Source organism: Watersipora subatra, chromosome 9 (assembly GCF_963576615.1).
Source record: "Watersipora subatra chromosome 9, tzWatSuba1.1, whole genome shotgun sequence".
Classification (NCBI taxonomy): domain Eukaryota; kingdom Metazoa; phylum Bryozoa; class Gymnolaemata; order Cheilostomatida; family Watersiporidae; genus Watersipora; species Watersipora subatra.
Window position 1 is genome coordinate 13,327,448 of NC_088716.1, and position 6,968 is coordinate 13,334,415.

Below are 6,968 nucleotides of genomic sequence, written 5' to 3' on the forward strand. Positions count from 1 at the left end.
GACACTAACTGTAGTTAGTATGTTCTTCTAGGCTCAACATTTAGTACCAAGTATTTATAATTTCTTTATATATATAAATCTCAAAGTGCTTGTGCTCGCGCACACGCTTGCAAATGTTCATGACCATGATCTCACTGATAATATTATGCCAATGTCCCCAAATTAATGGTCAAAACATCATACACACCTGTGATAATGATTTTACCATCAAATTGAGGACATTGGCATTGTGTTGACATTATTTATGACTGTCCGTGTCCTTTTGTTATAATTGGTGATAATATTTCCACAACCAAAATGGGGCTATTTTATAGCAATAGTTGGTTAAAGGTTGACTTGCAACAAAATTCACATTACAGTTATTTGGTATCGAAAGATTCACTATGTCTTACTCTGCTGTGTTGTAGGTGCAAAATATGTGGAAATGTGATTACAAGCTCTTAAAAGCTCAAAAACGAACAGTTAATCGTCGCCATCCATAGTTGATTAGATTCAGTTTATTTCCCTGACATATTAATCCATTTGGTTATTGTTTTGACGCGTGATGTTCTCACGTGAATTGAAAAGCCAAAAAAGGCTCAATATAAAACTTCTCGTAGCACTAGTTTATGACAAACACTTCGGGTTTTACCGAAGAGCCCGTATCAAATATAGATGCTCGCTACTTTACAGTTTTGTTTCGGCTTGGTCTAATCGTCAAGTCGTAAACTGATCATGTGACCCATACTTCTTGCCAAATAGCGCAAATACTTTTTGCAGCACTTTTCGATTATCACAGTGTACCAACAGGCTCGTCATGTTTATCAGACAATGAATATGTACTCCTTCGAGCTAAGGTTAAAAAATTAAACGAATTTTCACGGTAGGTTATAAGATATTAGTGCTGAAAGTGACAGCAATGCAATGATGATGAAATAGACGCGTAGGGACAATAGACAGGGTTTTATTGAATGCGTGAAGTATATTTGTGAAAATATTTCCACGAATGAGGTTGCATGAAAGTGTAAACAGAAGCCATCTTGTTCAGCTACGTCCCATTTGAGCCGTTTTGGAAAGAGATTCTAATTTATGGCAGTTTCGTGATGGCTGCGATTAACTGTTCGTTTTTGAGCTTTCAAGAGCTTGTAATCACATTTCCACATATTTTGCACTTAAAATACAGAGTAAAATATGGTGAATCTTTTGATACCAAATAACTGTAATATGAATTTTGTTGCAAGTCAACCTTCAAGGTTTCCCAACCAATGGCTATACTAACAAATACTCTTGCTCTTATATTTTTACCATTATCTTGGCAACATCTTATTACAATTGCTTTTAGATTGTTGTTGACTAATTGTGCTCTTATGATAGTTGTGTAATGTTCCAAACTAATGGTTCGAATATAATAAGCATTTGCTGGAATATTTGGGTTTCCAAATTTTTGATATTTCATATTTTCTCATCAATTGTAACAAGTTGAAGAAAACTTTTTATAGCAGCTTTAATATGAATTATTACTGTGCGTACCGATAAAATTGATCAATGCTCCCAAACCCATGGTTAAGAGATCATACACACCTGCGGTTATATTTGAACCTGCAAACTAGCAACAACAAATCTCATTGGCCTTGAGATGCTTTCTGACTGCAATTGCATTTGTAATACAGTAATTGCCGGATGTTCTCAAACTAATGGTTCAATTATCATGGACACCTGTGGTGATGGTAGAGCTAGTGTTAGGCATCTTCTACTTTATATTTGGATATAATCATGTCATGTTAAAACAATACTTATGTTTACACACGTGCCGACGTGCCCACGCATTAATTTAATTTTAGGGACAGGAAAGTCGTACACTCTAACTAAAGTGGTAGAAAAGCTGTCTTCCATGAAGAAATCGGTAATGGTTTGCTGTACCACAGGAATGGCATGCAATGTGCTATCAAAGCTTGGTACAAAAGCCCGAACTGTACATGATGTTTTTGGGCTCAAGGACGGAAGGTTGGTAGGCTCATCCAAACACATCCATGACTTTTACAAAAGTTCATCTGTTCATAGAATATTAGTAATAACAAAAAGTTAAATGTTGTTTTTGTTACAAAAAGTAAATATAAAATTTGTTTTGCGATAATCTATCGTTATTGCCTGCGAGTGAGCCTCTATTTACTTGTTATTTTTTAACGAACTCTTGATGTTACAATGTATGACAAAATGTTTCTGTTTAGATATTCAGTATTACAGTTGCTGTCACTGTTCAAGGACCAGCATGACGAATACTATAGCATTAGGAAGTTAAGGTCTGTATTTACGTAAATATATATAGTGATATCACACTGTGCATGTTTATACAAACTTCATGTTGACATACCATAAAATAGTAGGCTATGAGTTGAATGGTTTACTTGATATTTGTCATATGTGACAAGTCAAACCAAATCAACTCTCATTCCGTGATCATTCCTGTGTTCAGCATGTGCAAATATATTTTTGTTTCGCTCAGTCTAGGATATTGTTATATCCTAACAAATAAAACTTTGTCTTTTGCAACTTATCAGCCTTTTTAGCATATCTGTAGCTGTGATATGCCATATTTTATAGTTATGATAAAATAAACTGGACATCATTAGAAATTTGTTTAGCGATTTTGTAAAAACTATTCCTGCTGACAATGTATTTTTATCAGAGGTCATTGTTGCTTTTGATATACTAAAGGAAACTAAAACCTACAGATAGCCATTTTGGGTGCGTGTGCTGGTCTAGCCGCTTCGAGAGCATTTCAAGTTCATGAGCCGGTATTTGGGCATAGTGTAATCAATGATATACAGCCCCCCTGGGGCTGTATATCATTGGTGTAATAGCGTTACTCATCAATCTATATTTAGAGATTGTCTGCAAACATTTGTTTGGTCAAACAGGTGTGGTCTATTAATGAAAAAATTCTGAGTAATCCTTGTTCAAAGTTCAACATCGCGGCCAGTTGATAATTACAATTGGTAGGTATTAATAGACACTCATAGGAAGTAACGTAGCCATCTAAATGTTGGACTTGGAGTAGAGTGATGATGAGGAAATCACAGCAATTACAGAAGAAGAGTTTCTAGATCAGGGTCCTGGTGATTTTGGGGATCTTACGGACTTTGACTAGAATTTAGATTTAGCTCCAACTTTAGCAGATCATTTGAGAAAATTATTGCCAAATCACATTTTGGTGACTACCACTCAAAGACCCTATACTAGGAGTAGGGCAATTATTTTTCATCGTATACCATACAAAGGACACTATTTTAAATGCTGATTAGTGTTTCAACATGCGTTTAAATGCTACCCTTAATTAGTAGTTGAATATATTGGTAAAACACTAATTCTATTCAAACCGCACTTTCGTGCTACTTTTCCATATTTATAATTTGAAAATTTTAGCAACAACAATAGCATCATCAGATGCAAAAGATTTTCTCAGCTTTGCAAAAAATTTATGTGTTCTATGTGAAAATGTAAGTGCTTTTATGTTTAAAATGAGATTTCGTGGATCCATGTCCTAATCTGTAGATGATGTTGATTTAATTGTACCTGAACGCAAAATTGGTTTATGTAATTGTACATGAAGTAGCTAGGCTTACAACTTGCATGAACGGCCCTATCCTTTGTTTTTTCGTGACGTCATTCTATCGTTGTCGGCCATCTTCATAGACAACTTTTATCGTTAAAAACATCAAGCTTCCGCAATGAATTTTTGAAAACGGTTATTTTGTTTGCAATTTTTTATTATAGTGTCAAAACAACACAAACAACAAAAATACTATTAAATAAGAGAATGACGATCGTTTTCTACAAATATGGCGGCTTTTTCATGAACGAGCGCGTGTGGAAACGGCTTGAAACAAAGCGATGGATAGCATAGGCTCTTCCATGAGTGTATTAAAACAATATTCCTATATGTGAAATTGTTAGAATAAACTACATGTAGATATGCGCGTATTAGAAAGACTACCGCATTAACCAAATTATTTGCAACAGAAAGATAAACACCAGATGCATATAAACCTGCAAAAAATGTTAATGGTCTGCAGTGCCGAGTTTGTATTTCTCAAAATGTAATTTGAAGCCAATTTATAACACTTCACTCTCGTTTGTTTCTCAAGGCTGTCAACTTTAGCCTTAGAACTCAATTAATTGTATACATAAATTAATTGGTAAATGTTTTTACATCTAATAGGCATAGTGACTCACAATATGTCGTTGCGTCATTAAAGGTTGACTTGCAACAAAATTCACATTACAGTTATTTGGTATCAAAAGATTCACCATGTCTTACTCTGTTGTGTTGTAGGTGCCAAACCTGTGGAAAAGTGATTACAAGCTCTTAAGAGCTCAAAAACGAAAAGCCGCCGTAGATCTCTTTATTTCGATGGCGTATCCATGAAATTTGGTTATTGTCTTGTCACGTGTTGTTCTCACGTGAATTGAAAGGCCAATAAAAAGCTCAATACAAAACTTATCGTAGCACTAGTTGATGACAAACACTTCGGGTTTTACCGAAAACCCCGTATTAAATATAGATGCTCGCTAGTTTACAGTTTTGTTTTGGCCTGGTCTAATTGGCAAGTCGTAATCTGATCATGCGACCCAATACTTCGCAAATAGTTTTTGCAGCACATTTTGATTATCACAGGTAACCAACAGGCTCGTCATGATTATCAGACAATGATATTTACTCCTTCGAGGTAAGGCTAAAAAATTAAATGAATTTTTACGGCAAGTTATAAGATATCACTGCTAAAAGTGACAGCATTCACAATGACAATAAAACAGACGCGTAAGAACAATAGACATGGTTTTATTGAATGCGTGAAGTATATTTGTGAAAATATTTCGATGAATAAGGTTGCATGAAAGTGTAAACAGAAACCATTTTTCACAATTACGTCACATTTGAGCCATTTTGGAAAGAGAATCCAAACTACGGCGGTCTTGTGTGGCTGCGATTAACTGTTCGTTTTTTAGCTTTTGAGAGCTTGTAATCAGATTCCTACATATTTGGCACCTACAACACAACAGAGTAAGACATGGTGAATCTTTTGATATCAAAACACTGTCATGTGAATTTTGTTGCAAGTCAACCTTTAAAGTTGATTTGGTTGGACAAGCCACACATAATTGCTTATGCTGTTAGTCTTGTAAATACTCTAGCCTAATGAATTGTTTGCAGGTTGGCAGAGTGTGACGTGATGCTGATTGATGAAATCAGCATGCTGTCGGTCCACACTTTATTGACATTATCTGCCATAATGCAAGATATTAAAAGAAATTCCTTGCCTCTAGGAGGAGTGCAGAGAATATCTGTTGGTGACCTCTTTCAGCTGGCTCCAGTTGCCAACCTGATCAATGGAGACATTGGCGAGCCTATATATAAGCATGTAGACATTTCTGCTTATATTCCTCACAAAGTGAATTTAGTTGAGGTATGCATACAACTACTGACCACATCATAATATAACCCAGTATTCTGCACTAAACTTCAATACAGTCAAACCTCAACACTTGCAGTAAATTCGTTCCAATGTTGACCTTTTTTTCAAAAATCTTGTTGAAGCAAATGTTCTTACGAGAATACATTGTATTTTGTTCAATTACATTTTGAGCAAAAACCTCATGTAATTGGAATGCTGTTGCAGATAGTAAGAACAAGGGATAGGATGTTAGCCAATGCTGTTAGAGAGACAAGTGATGGTTCAGTTTCGGCAGAGACCATGGAATTCTTGAAGTCCAAATGCAGACCTCTTCCATGTTCCGATCGAGACAAAACTGTTTTGTACGCGCGTAACTTTGACGCATGGGCCCATAATATTGCTTGCGTGAACCGATGGTCTGGGAAAATTAAAAAATATCTAGCAAAAGACTCAGGCTCCAAGGAAATACTACGCAGAAGCCCTGTTCATGAGGTATGGCTATTTGAACAACACAAAGTTAATAGTTAGCCCGCAGTTTTTAGCAGAAAAATTTTTGATTGTTTTATTCTAAGCAGCATTTTATTATTTAGTATTGCTTACATAATATATTACATAATATTACTTACGTAATATATTTCTCTGTTTAATTGTTGTTCTGTATTGCTTGTAGTGAGTTATCTTGCTTGGCATGTTATTACTACACTCATCTTGCACTTACATGTAGCTAGGCTGAAGAAATTGTACATTTTATTTCTGACATGCACTACTTTCTGACAGACAAACATATGGAAATGTAGGAATGAGTCTTTAATCAAACATGATCGATGAAATGCAGGGCAGAAATCTTATCACATAAAGTGAATATTTTACATACAGCTCTATGTATAAGTAGGAATTTTAATCCAAGTGATTAGTCATGTGGTAGTGTAGAACAGAGCATAATGCAGATGCATTGCTAGTGTTTGGAGCAGTGGCAGATGACTTAACTTCTATCACCTGAATACTAGCAACACTGTCTAAATTGGTGTTATCCGCTTGACATTTTGCTACGTGAGCTTTAAGCCTATCTGCGTGACCTCGCGTTATGACAGCACACCTATTGAGTTTTGCTTTGAAACCTTTGCTTTTTGCAGTTCAAGTGAAAAACTGCCAAACGGGATGCTGTTTGCGAGGCGTGTCGGAAATTTGAGGCACAACTTTAACTTTTCAAAACACAAAAAAACTTGATAAACTGAATTCTAACAATCAAACTACTTTGGCTTGCACTCAACCAATGAAATATTAGTTTGCAAACTTAGAGCTTTTGCCCAAAAGGATTTTATTGTTTTAATTTCTAATTATAAGTAATCCTTTCTCACTGGCCAGACTTGAGAAAGTATTTATTCATTATTAGAGACGATGATTGGATTAGTATATTTCACATGGTTTTTATATTTCATCAGTAAAGAGATCAAACATATCACTTGATAAAACCAATTGAAAATGAAATTCACTAATTCATTGTTTTGGTAGGATTTCATGTAGTTTCAACTTGAG